General features: G+C 44.5%; 1 protein-coding gene across 2 annotated transcripts in view; it reads right to left on the reverse strand.

Annotated features, from left to right (window-relative positions):
• LOC147081946 (uncharacterized) overlaps positions 1-12158 on the reverse strand; it is an 84342-nt gene that overhangs the window by 54475 nt on the left and 17709 nt on the right. The window contains exon 4 of one of the 2 annotated variants that reach the window (XR_015076348.1): positions 10418-11234. The exons of the other annotated variant lie outside the window; for it this stretch is intronic. The gene's annotated coding sequence lies outside the window, so the exon portion shown is untranslated. Of the gene's footprint in view, positions 1-10417; positions 11235-12158 lie in introns of those variants that run through there. 2 annotated transcript variants of the gene reach the window in all.

A 12158-nucleotide genomic window follows, 5' to 3' on the forward strand; every position in this document is an offset into this window, starting at 1 on the left:
AGTCACTGTTGTAATGCGGGAAAGAGCAGGGGAATTATCCCCAGTGTCCGAGCCAATGTTTATCCCTCAATCAACATAAAAAATGATAGATTATCTGGTCATTATCACATTGCTGTTTGTGGGTGCTTGCTGTGCGCTAACTGACTGCCGCATTTCCTACATTACAACAGTGACTACACTTCAAAAGTACTTCATTGGCTGTAAAGTACTTTGGGACGTCCGGTGGTGGTGAAAGGCGCTATATAAATGCAAGTCTTTCTTTCTTCACTGGTCTCACCAGCGACCTCTTCTGGTGGTTGGTTGATTGACAGCCGAGAGTCCGCGCATGCGCACACAGAGCGGCGGTTTGGACCGAGTCCGGCACAGCGACCCCTCCCGGTCACAAAGGGTAATGACCGCGCATGCCCAGAGGAGACCAACCCCCCTCCCCCACTCGGAGCTGCGCCTGCGCACTCTGATCCTGCCGGACGGAGTCGGTGCAGGGCCATTCCGGGGAAAGGCCTTGGTGTCGGGTCCAGAGTCGCGATCGGTGATGCGAAGTGAGTTTTCTCCGCTCCGATTGGGTGGAGAATGGCGCGGGGTGGATCGGGAGATCCCGGACCAAGCGGCGGCACTTGGATGGTGCACGTGATCTCCTCGGGGACACGTCACCCGGGCCCGCGGCCTGATTGACGGGAGCTTCCCACCAATAGGGAGCGAGCGGGGCGGGGCTGGAGGAGCGAGCCGGCGGCGGGTCCTCCAATCGGGGAGCCTGAGGGGCGGGACTAGCGGCACCCAGTGGGCAGGGCTGGAGCAGTGAGCGGGCGGCGGGTGCTCCAACCAATCGGAGAGCCCGAGGGGCGGGACCAGCGCCGGCTGATTGTCTGATCCGCAGGGAGAGTTTCTCCAGTCCCTTGGTCGGGGCCCGGGGAGGCTGTGGGCCTTTATTCCCCGCATTGGACACAAGGCTCTTTGTCTCAGGCATAGGGCGACGTCGCACTGAAACTTTCCGCTCTCCTTTACAAAGATGGCTGCCGTTAACCTGGACCTGTAAGGGGAAGGAATCCCCACAACTGCAAACACGGGATCTTCAGCTTATTATTGGGGGCTTGCCTCCTGCACGAGTTGTTTATGAAGCCTCCCCACCTACCTACCGGTCTATTACTCCCTCCGTCGCGAGTTTTACCCGCTGCACCATCGCCCTCCCGGCTTCAGCTCCTCTCCATCTCCAGTAACGCACTGCGCATGCTCAATATACCGGCCCCTCCCGCGCCTGCGCTCTTGTAGTCTGGGTGCGGCACGTGGTCCACCGCGGGGAATGCTGGGTAAAAGACCAGATTAGTGAATGGAACATGATTTACTGTGATCAGATTGAGGACTGAACCATGTTCATTCGAGTAGTCATGGTTTGTTTCTGCTAATCTTAATAACCCCTGTATCTGCGCTGGAGATTAATATTCTGTTTAAATAGTGAATAAATAAAGCTCGAGGAACAGCACCTCATCTTTCGATTTGGCACTTTACAGCCTTCTGGACTCAACATGGAGTTCAACAATTTCAGACTTTAACCCTTACTCCCATTTTTCATGCTGTATGATTTTGCCATCCCCATTTGCAACATTTTCCAAGACTCGGTTTCACAACCACATCTCTTTCCTCAGCACCTGTCTCCGGTTCCAACTTATTCCACGTGGATTCCAACTGAACTTCCACCCTTCCTGTTTCAGATCCACCCAGGATAACTTTCCTGCCTCTTACCTTAGTAATATCTGTTACATCTCCAGCTTTTTCCAGTTCTGATGAAGGGTCCCAGACCTGAAACGTTAACTCTGTTTCTCTCTCCACGGATCCTGCCTGGCCTGCTGAGTATTTCCAGCATTTTCTGTTGTTATTTCAGTGAATAAATAAGCTTTGTTTCAAAAACACAGTGTGTCAAATATTTGATTTCTCCATGATAAGAGAAGACAAATTGATGTTCTGTTCCAGACTGTTTAATTTTTGGGCCTTTTCTTACTCTAGATTATTTCCGTTCTCATCTCGTTCGCCTTCTACCACATCAAACCCCAAACTTGCTCCATTTACATAGAAACATAGAAGATAGGAGCAGGAGTAGGCCATTCGGCCCCTCGAGCTTGCTCCGCCATTCAATGAGATCATGGCTGATCATCCAAATTCAGTACCCGGTCCCTGCCTTCTCCCCATATCCCTTGATACCTTTAGCTCTAAGAAATATATCTAACTCCTTCTTGAATATATTTAAAGACTTGGCCTCAACCGCCTTCTGTGGTAGAGAATTCCACAGGTTCACCACTCTCTGGGTGAAGAAATTCTTCCTCATCTCTGTCCTAAATGGCTTACCCCTTATCCTTAGACTATGACCCCTGGTTCTGGACTCTCCGACCATCAGGAACATTCTACCTGCATCTAATTTGTCCAGACCTGTCAGAATTTTATAAGTTTCGATGAGATCCCCTCTCATTCTTCTAAACTCCAGCAAGTATAAGCCCAATCGACCCAATCTCTCCTCATACGTCATTCCTGCCATCCCAGGGATCAGCCTTGTGAATCTTCGCTGAACTCCTTCCATGGCAAGAACATCCTTCCTCAGATAAGGCGACCAAAACTGCACACAGTACTCAAGGTGTGGTCTCACCAAGGCCTTGTACAACTGCAGCAGGACATCCTTGCTCCTGTACTCAAACCCTTTTGCTATGAAGGCCAACATACCATTTGCCTTCTTCACCGCCTGCTACACCTGCATGCTTACCTTCAGCGACTGGTGCACAAGGACACCCTGATCTCGTTGCACTTCCCCTTCTCCCAATCTATTGCCATTCAGATAACAGTCTGCCTTTCTGTTTTTGACACCAAAGTGGATAACCTCGCATTTATCCACGTTATATTGCATCTGCCACGCTTCTGCCCAATCACCCAACCTCTGGGATCTCAGAAAACACCATGAATATACAACTGGTGGATTTGACTGCTCTTTTACAATCATAATTCTCCATTTGTGTGTGTGCCCGTGCATTATAACTATCAATCAGCAGCCTTTCCTTTCCCCACTGTGGAAATGTAAAAGCGATTGTTAATTCAGTACCAGTTTGAGTCTTTGTAAAATTCAGTACTTTGCTGTTTCACTAACGCTGCCACTAGTGTAATAAACACACAACAGCAACAGAGGGGCAAGGAGAATGTATGAGAAATGATTAGTGGTAACATAATAGGGAACACTAATGCCTTTTATAAACATATAAAGCGTGAAAGAATAGTCCAAGGAAAGGTGGGGCCGATTACTGACCAAAAAGGCAATCATCTTGTGGAAGCAGAGGACATGGCTGAGGTACTAAATTAACAGTTTGCCTCCGTATTCACTAAAGGAGAGGATGCTGCCAATCGTACAGTAAAGGAGGAGGTGGTAGAGAAATTGGACAGGATATAAATCGATTAGGACGATGTACTAAATTGGTTGGCAGGGCTCAAAGTAGAAATGTCACCCGCTCTGCCACAATCTTCCAATCCTTAGATATGGGAAAGGTGCCAGAGGACAGGAGGGCTGCAAACGTTGCTTCACTGTTCAAAAAAGGAGAGCGCGATGAACCAAATAACTACAGGCGACTCAGCTTAACATCGGTGTTATTTCCGAAACACAATTAACCGTCACTTGGAAGAACATGGGTTTATTAGCGACAGACAAAATGGATTTTATTTAAAGGCAAATCTAACCTGGCTGACTTGAATGAGCCAATGGATGAAATAGGAGAGGGTTGATGAAGGTAGTGCAGTTGATGTTCTGTTTCTGGACTTTCAGAAGGCCTTTGATAAAGTACCTCATAATAGACTGGTGAACAAAATTGGAGCCAATGATATTAAAGGAGCAGTGGCAGCGTGGATACTAAATTGGTGAAGGGACAGAAAACAGACAGTAGTTGTGAACCGATATTGTTCACACTGGAGGGAAGTTTACAGTGTCCCCAGGGGGCGGGATTAGGACCACTGCTCTTTTGGATTTATTTCAGTGACATGGACTTAGGTATACAGGGCATAGTTTAAAAGTTTGTCGATGACACGAATCTCGGAAAAGTCGTAAACCGTGAGGAGGATAGCAGAAGACTTCAGGAGGAAATAGTGACACTGGTGAAATGGGCAGACACATGGCCGGTGAAGTTTAATGCAGAGAAGTGTGAAATGCTGCATTTTGGAAGGAAGAATGAGGCGATGCAATTTAAACCAACTGGTACAATTTAAAAGGGTTGCAGGAACAGTAAAACTTGGGGTTATAGATACAGAACTCTTTGACGGTGGCAGGACAGGGCGAGGAGGCTTTTAGAAACGTATATGGGAGCATTGGCTTTATAAATAGAGGCACAGGAACATCGGAACAGGAGTAGGCCGCTCATTCGTTCCAGCTTGTTCCTCCATTCAATTCGATCATGGCTGAGCTGTATCTTAACTCCATCTCCCCGCCTTGGTTCCATAACCCTAAATACCATTGCCTAACACAAATCTATCAATCACAGTTTGTCATTTTCAATTGACCGAACCTCAACAGCTTCTTGAGGGCGAGTGTTCTAGATTTCCACTACACTGTGTCTGAAGAAATGCTTTGTAACATCACCCCTGAACGGCCTCGCTCTGCGGTTAAGGTTACGTGGACCCCTAGTTCTCTCTGCCCATCCACAGTTCCTAACTTCTAACATCACCCCTGAACGGCCTCGCTCTGCGGTTAAGGTTACGTGGACCCCTCGTTCTCTCTGCCCATCCACAGTTCCTAACTTCTAACATCACCCCTGAACGGCCTCGCTCTGCGGTTAAGGTTACGTGGACCCCTAGTTCTCTCTGCCCATCCACAGTTCCTAACTTCTAACATCACCCCTGAACGGCCTCGCTCTGCGGTTAAGGTTACGTGGACCCCTAGTTCTCTCTGCCCATCCACAGTTCCTAACTTCTAACCATTTAGAACATTCTCTGATCGATCCTTTTTAGGTCCAACGTGAATGAGCTCATTTCTTTCTGAAGTGAGGGGAGTGCGACAAACTCGCTCAATCCATTCCAGGAGGGTGGGTTCTCCGGCGTTCTGAATGTTATTTAATATTGGTGTCGCGAGTCTAACGCCCTCGAACGTCTATGTGGACACGGTGTCAAGATGTAATGAGAGTGGGAGGAGGCTCCCGTGGAGTATAAACACAACATAGACCACTAGAGCCGAATGGACTGTTCCTCTGCTGCAGTTTCGATGTAAATCTAATCTGCCCCGAACTGTCACAAACTCCAATCTCTGTGACTGTGACCATGGTGTGTAACCCTTCCTTGTCCATCATTCACCTTCCCACAGCATTCGATATAGTCTCATCTTGCATTCTTTTCCATGTCATGGCCTCCACTGCCCATCCCATAAAACTGATCCTCATGTGCTTCCTGTCCTAGCTCCCTGATCGCAGATCGCAAATCTCCAGCAATGGGTTAACTTTTGTCTTTCTATCCACACCTATATTGTTGGCCAATATTGAACCGATGATGCTGCTTCTGGTGCATAGTAACCGATTACTGTAGCGCCGGAGGCAGATTGGATTGTTTCAATATCTGCTTCTTGGGATTTGCTGGTGGATTGAAATCTCGGTGCCGAGATCGCCTCATCAGGCACCTCCATTGACTGGGCGAGGCTACATCATAGACCCATAATATGATACAGCACAGGAGGTCATTCAGCCCATCAGGCACCTCCATTGACTGGGCGAGGCTACATCATAGACCCATAATATGATACAGCACAGGAGGTCATTCAGCCCATCAGGCACCTCCATTGACTAGGCGAGGCTGCATCATAGACCCATAATATGATACAGCACAGGAGGTCATTCAGCCCATCAGGCACCTCCACTGACTGAGTGAGGCTGCATCATAGACCCATAATATGATACAGCACAGGAGGTCATTCAGCCCATCACACCGGTGCTGACTCTTTGGAAGAGCTATCCCATTATTACCACTGTCCCTTTCTTTCCCCATAGCCCTGTAAATGTTTTCCCTTCAAGTATTTATCCAATTCCCTTTTCAATGTTACAACAGAATCTGCTTCCTCCACCCTTTCGGGCAATGCATTCCAGATCACACTAACTCGCTGTGTAACACAATGTTACCTCACCACCCTTTCGGACAATGCATTCCAGATCTCACTAACTCGCTGTGTAACACAATGTTACCTCACCACCCTTTCGGACAATGCATTCCAGATCTCACTAACTCGCTGTGTAACACAATGTTACCTCACCACCCTTTCGGGCAATGCATTCCAGATCTCACTAACTCGCTGTGTAACACAATGTTACCTCACCACCCTTTCGGGCAATGCATTCCAGATCTCACTAACTCACTGTGTAACACAATGTTACCTCACCACCCTTTCGGGCAATGCATTCCAGATCTCACTAACTCGCTGTGTAACTGTGGTGATTATTCCTTGTTTAGTAAAAGTATTGTGATTGGTTGTTTGTTAACTGCCTTGGGATATATGCTGTAATCTCATTGGTAGTTGATGTCACATGATGTGTGGTGGCCACCTTAAATTCAGTTCTTTTCCAGCTTTGGTTGGGACTGGATGTGGAAAGATGTGCTGCAGATTTTAAAGTTAATAAAGCCTAGTTTTGGAAGGCAAATCTATTCTTTATTTCAATTTATTAACTTTATGTTAGAATGGAGCGATATCTTCAACCAGAGCGATTCAAGGCTGACCCCAATTCTGCTGGAGTGGATGATAAATGGAAACATTGGTATTGTACATTTAAAAACTTTTTGGGCGTGTTGGATCAAGAGTCTCTAAATAAGCTGAATATGCTGATCAACTACATTGCTCCGGATGTATATAAATATATTTTGGACTGTAAAACTTATGAAGTGGCTATTTCTACATTGGAAAAGATTTTTGTTAAACCAAAGAATGAGGTATTTGCATGTCACCTTCTATCTGCCCGTCGGCAGCAGGTGGGAGAATCTTTGGATACTTATTTACAAGCACTTCGGTGCCTTAGTGTTAACTGTAATTATAAGGCCGTGACGGCTGAAGAATATAAGGAAGAATCGGTACGGGATGCTTTTATTAATGGATTACTGTCTAGATCAATTCGTCAGCGGTTGTTAGAAAATAAGACTTTGGATCTTAAAAGTGCTTTTGAGCAAGCTTCTACATTGGATGTGGCTCAGAGAAGTTCGGATTCTTATGCTCTTTTTAATCGGCCTGCGACTATGGTTTCGGCAGTTTCGGATGAAAAGGAATTATGTGGACTTAATGGGAGTGGTTTACTAGATTCTGAAACAGTTTCTACTTCGGCGGCTGTTGCCTCTAGGATTCAGAAGTGTTATTTTTGTGGGAATATCCGGCACCCTCGTCTGAAGTGTCCTGCTCGGGAGGCTGTGTGTAGTAAATGCGGCAAGAGAGGTCATTATGCACGCGTGTGCAAATCATCAGGTTCAATTACCTCCTCCACCACCTCCTCCTGTGACTATTCAGCCTTTAGATAGGGCGTTTATTGCATCAATTTCTGCTGCATTTGCTCATGGCCTAAACAAAGCTATAGTTACGGCTCAAGTTAATGGGTTGGCAGTGAAGGCCCTTATAGATACGGGCAGTACTGAGAGTTTTATAAGTCTTCAGTTTGCGAAGGAGAAGCATTTGAAAATTTCGCCTGTTACGTATCAGGTGTGTATGGCTCAGACGACCCTTACTTCACAAATAGCTGGTTGTTGCTTTGTGAAAATGATTCTTCTAGGTAATACATATACTGATATACGCCTATCTGTTTTGCCTAATCTCTGTGCGGATATTTTGATTGGACATGATGTGCTTCAGTTACACGAGTCTCTTAGTCTTTCATTTGGAGGGACTAAGCCACCTTTATCTATTTGTGGATTAACCTCTTTATCCATTTCTCCATTATCACTTTTTTCCAATTTGATGCCAGATTGTAAGCCAATTGCTACCAAGTCAAGAAGATATAGTAGTCAGGATAGAGAATTTATTAATTCTGAAGTTCAATGTCTCTTATTGGAAGGAATCATTGAACCTAGTTGTTCACCTTGGCGAGCACAGGTAGTTGTCACGACTAACGAGAGACACAAGAAACGAATGGTGATAGACTATTCCCAAACTATTAATAGGTATACTCAATTAGATGCGTACCCTTTGCCTAAGATTGATGAGCTTATCAATAAAGTATCTCAGTATAAGGTTTTTAGCACTATTGACAAAGAGTGCTTATCATCAGATTCCTATTGTTAAGAAGGATCAACCATATACGGCCTTTGAGGCTGGTGGAAAGCTGTATCAGTTTTGCCGAATACCATTTGGTGTTACTAATGGTGTTGCTTGTTTTCAACGGGCAATGAATGCTTTTATAAGTGATAACTCCCTCTCTGACACCTTTTCATACTTAGATGACATCACAGTGTGTGGCAAATCAAGGGTGGAGCATGATTCTAATTTAAAAAGATTCCTTCAAGCTGCGGAAAAAGTTGGTTTAACTTTTAATAGAGAAATGTATCTTTTCGACTACTGAGGTAAATCTATTGGGGTATATTATCTCGGGAAACAAGATTAAACCAGATCCAGAACGTCTGCGACCATTGATTGATTTACCTTGTCCTACTAATTCTAAGGCTTTGCAACGAGTTGTTGGACTGTTTTCTTATTATTCTAATGGATTGCAAATTTTTCACGGAAGATCCGGCCTCTTATTCGGGTTACGACATATCCTCTATCATGGGAGGCCAGGACATGTTTTGAGAATTTTAAAAAGGATATTTTAGGAGCAGTTGTGCATTCTATTGATGAGCAGGTTCCTTTTGTGATAAGAGACGGATGCTTCTGATTTTGCAATTGGGGCTACTCTGAACCAAAATGGAAGACCTGTGGCCTTTTTCTCACGTACTTTGAACAATAGTGAAAAAAGACATTCTTCAATCGAGAAAGAGGCATACGCAATAGTAGAAGCATTGCGTAAATGGAGACATTTCACGTTGGTAACTGATGAAAAATCTGTGTCCTTTATGTTTGATGTTAAACATTTTGGAAAGATCAAAAATGATAAAATAATGAGATGGAGGATTGAGTTGGCATGTTACCATTTTGACATAGTTTATCGTCCGGGGAAGGATAATGTTGCTGCTGATGCACTGTCGAGGGCTTATTGTTCTGTGATTCACAGAGATACGCTTATTAATCTTCACAATGCCTTATGTCATCCTGGGGTTACGAGGATGATACACTTCGTACGCAGTAAGAATTTGCCCTTTTCAGTTGAAGACGTCAAGCGGATGACTTCATCATGTTCTATCTGCGCTCGGTGTAAACCGAATTTCCTTAAGCCTCAACGAGCTCATCTTATAAAGGCTACTTCTCCTTTTGAACGTCGATTTTAAGGGGCCTCTTCCTTCAACTACTCAAAACCGATATATTTTTACTGTTGTGGATGAGTTTTCAAGGTTCCCTTGTGCAGATGTATCAGCTGCGAGAGTTATCAAATGTCTGACTCAACTTTTTGTCATCTTTGGGATGCCTGCGTATATCCATTCGGATCAGGGAAGTTCTTTTATATCTTCCCAGTTGAAGGAATACCTTCAGAGTCGGGGAATTTCTACTTGTAGAACTACCCCGTATAATCCCCAGGGTAATGGACAGTGCGAACGATACAATGGGGTGATCTGGAAGGCAGTTATGTTGGCTTTGACATCCCAGAACCTTAAGAATACACAGTGGGAAATGGTACTGCCTGATGCCCTGCATTCCATTAGATCATTGCTTTCAACGGCTACTAATGTGACCCCCCCCATGAAAGGCTCTTTAACTATCCGCGGAGATCTACTACGGGATATTCGGTACCTTCATGGCTTACTATGCAGGGACCTGTGCTGCTTCGACGCCATGTTAGATTGTCAAAATATGATCCTTTAGTGGAGGAGGTGGAGCTGTTGGAGGCAAATTCCCAATATGCTCATATTCGATTCCAAGATGGGAAAGTACCGTTTCAATTAAAGACTTGGCTCCTTGTGGTGGCCAGCCCTCTTGAGGATATTAACAATAGTCATGATTTAGATAATGTGGATACTGTTACAGATACTACGAATGTCTCCAATCCGATTGCAGATAATTATACTTCTATTAGTCAGCCCTTGATGGATGTTTATGACCGTCCCAGTTTACCTTCTGATGGGATTTCTAATCCGGAAACCGTTGAAAATCGGGATATGGATAGCCTTCCTGCTGAAGATACTTCTGTGCCTTCTGGTGTGGGAGGGCAAGGAATTTCACCAAGGTTAAGAAGGTCGACACGAACAAGATATCCGGTCGACCGATTGAAAATGGACTTTTAAATTGATAGTAATGTTTTAAAATTGTTGAAATATTATAGTATATTGTTTTAGTTGAGAGATACTTAATACTTATGTGCAATGTTATTATTTGTTGTTGTTCACTTAGTATTGTGTCATGTAAACAGTTTTACTCTTGTTGTGCATAGTTTTAGTTGTAAATAATTAATTATAAATTGTAAAGGTTATTTAGGTTGGAGTATATTTTAAAAAGGAGGGGTGAATGTGGTGATTATTCCTTGTTTAGTAAAAGTATTGTGATTGGTTGTTTGTTAACTGCCTTGGGATAAATGCTGTAATCTCATTGGTAGTTGATGTCACATGATGTGTGGTGGCCACCTTAAATTCAGTTTTTTTCCAGCTTTGGTTGGGACTGGATGTGGAAAGATGTGCTGCAGATTTTAAAGTTAATAAAGCCTAGTTTTGGAAGGCAAATCTATTCTTTATTTCAGTAACACAATGTTACCTCACCGCCCTTTCGGGCAATGCATTCCAGATCACACTAACTCGCTGTGTAACACAATGTTACCTCACCTCGCCTGTGGCTCTTTCTCCACTCACTTTAAATCTGCGTCGTCTGGTTACTGACCCCTTCTGCCAATGGAAACAGTTCCTCCTTATTTACTCATCAAAACCAATCATGAGTTTCAACAGCTCTATAAAATCTTCGTTTAACCAACTCTGCTCTAAAGGGAACAAACCAGCCTCTCCCCAGAACTGAAGTCCCTGATCCTTAGTACAATTCTCTCAAATCTCTTCTGCACCATCTCCAAGGCCTTGATATCCTCCTTTAAAGTGTGGTGGCCAGAATTGAAAACCAGACTCCAGCTGAGGCCTAACCAGTCTGTTATAACAGTTGAACATCACTTCCTTGCTGTTATTCGCTATTCCTCCTGTAATAAAGCAGAGGACATGGCTCATGGTGTCAGCACTTGACTAATGAGCACTGTCGGAGGCGAGGACATTCACCACTGCTCCACTAATATTAACAGTGGTGTCACTTTAAGCAGATTGGTGACGCAATATCTTTAGGGGTCTTACAATATCTGGAAATGTCAAATACATAACTGGTTTGATTGATCTAACTGCTGTTTTACAATTATAATTCTCCACATGTGCACGTGTCCCACTGTGTCTAACAAACTCTCAGTCAGCGTCCTTCCCTTTCCCCACTGGGGAAAATGTGAAAGCGATTCAGTCCCGGATCAGTAATTTCTCCAAACTTAAGTTGATGTTATTCGCCGGCATTAAGTTATAACCCAATTTGAGACCTTGTAAGATGGAGTTTTCTGCTGTTTGACACACGCAGACTCTGGTATAATAAACACACAACAACAACAGCAGCACCGTAGGGAATCAAGCTGAATACAGAAAGTACAGAGGAGAAATCAAAAACAAACTAAGAGGGGCACGGAAAAACTGAGGAAAGATTAGTGGGAATAGAATAGGGAACATTAAAATCTTTCTTAAACATGTAAAGCCTAAAAGGAGAGTCAACGGAAAGGTGCGATGATTAAGGAGCAAAAGGGCAATCTTCTGGTGGATGCAGTGGGCATGGCTGAGGTACTGAATGAGTACTTTGTATCTGCCTTCACTAAAGAAGAGGATGCTGCTAATGTTACAGTGAAGGAGAGGGTGGTAGTGAAATTGGACAGGTTATAAATAGACCAAGAGGATGTAGTGAAACAGTTGACAGCGCTCAAAGTGGAAGTGTCATGGTCTGGATGGGATGCATCCTGGGTTACTGAGAGAAGGAAGGCTCTGGCCACAATCTTTGAATCCTCCTTGGATAGGGGAGTGGTGCCACAGGACTGGGG

Source organism: Somniosus microcephalus, unplaced genomic scaffold, assembly GCF_052327205.1.
Source record: "Somniosus microcephalus isolate GS21.2 unplaced genomic scaffold, FLI_Smic_1.0 scaffold279, whole genome shotgun sequence".
In the NCBI taxonomy this organism is placed as follows: Eukaryota; Metazoa; Chordata; class Chondrichthyes; order Squaliformes; family Somniosidae; genus Somniosus; species Somniosus microcephalus.